Below are 1,568 nucleotides of genomic sequence, written 5' to 3' on the forward strand. Positions count from 1 at the left end.
TCACACACATACGTACACACATGAACACACATACTTCACCTACGCACACGAGCGTACAAATATACACAAATACAAACATACTCACATGCACGCAAGCAGTTACGCACAAATATACACTCACACACAAACACACATATGTACACATACACACACCTATATACACATGTACCCACATATATGCACACACACACACACACACACACACACACACACACACACACACACACACGTATACACACACGTACACACACACACATACATACATACATACATACATACATACATACATACATACATACACACACACACGTACATACACACACAAGTACATACACACACACGTACATACATACATACAAATCATACAAACATACATACATACATACACACACACACACGTACACACACACACACACACACACACACGTACATACACACACACGTACACACACACACACAATCATACACACACATACACACACACGCGTTCGCGAGCGCGCGAAAGCTTGCAATGATCTATTCAAATAGCTACATGTACACACATATGCATACACACACACACACACACGCGTACATACACATACATGTGTATACACACGTGCATACACACACACGTACATACATACATACGCACACACACATACACACACATACATACACACTCGTATATACATACATACATACATACATACACACACACACACACGTACATACACACACACGTACACACACACACACACACACATACGTACATACACACACACGCACACACACACACACACACATACACACATACAATCGTACACACACATACACACACACGCGTTCGCGAGCGCGCGAAAGCTTGCAATGATCTATTCAAATAGCTACATGTACACACATATGCATACACACATACACGCACGCACATACACATACACGTGTATACACACGTGCATACACACACACGTACATACATACATACGCACACACACACACACACACACGTACATACACACTCGTATATACATACATACACACACACACACACACGTACATACACACACGTACACACACACACACACACACACACACACACACACACACGCGCACACACACACAAGCATACACACATACACACACGTTCACGCGCGCACGCAAGCTTGCAGTGACCTATTCAAATAACTACATGTACACACACACATATGCATACACACACACACACACATACACACGCACATACACATATACGTATATACACACGTGCATACACACACACGTACATACATACATACATACATACACACACACACATATACACGTACATACACACACAAGTGCATACACACTCGTATATACATACATACATACATACATACATACATACATACACACACACACACACACACGTACATACACACACACGCACACACACACACAATCATACACACATACACACGCGTTCGCGCGAGCACGCAAGCTTGCAATGATCTATTCAAATAGATAATTCGCCTCTAATTCAGTGCTGTCGCGGTAGCCTAGTGGTTAGGGCACTGGCCTCGCAATTCCAGGGACCCGGGTTCGATTCC

This window comes from Penaeus chinensis, chromosome 33 (genome assembly GCF_019202785.1).
Source record: "Penaeus chinensis breed Huanghai No. 1 chromosome 33, ASM1920278v2, whole genome shotgun sequence".
NCBI lineage: Eukaryota > Metazoa > Arthropoda > Malacostraca > Decapoda > Penaeidae > Penaeus > Penaeus chinensis.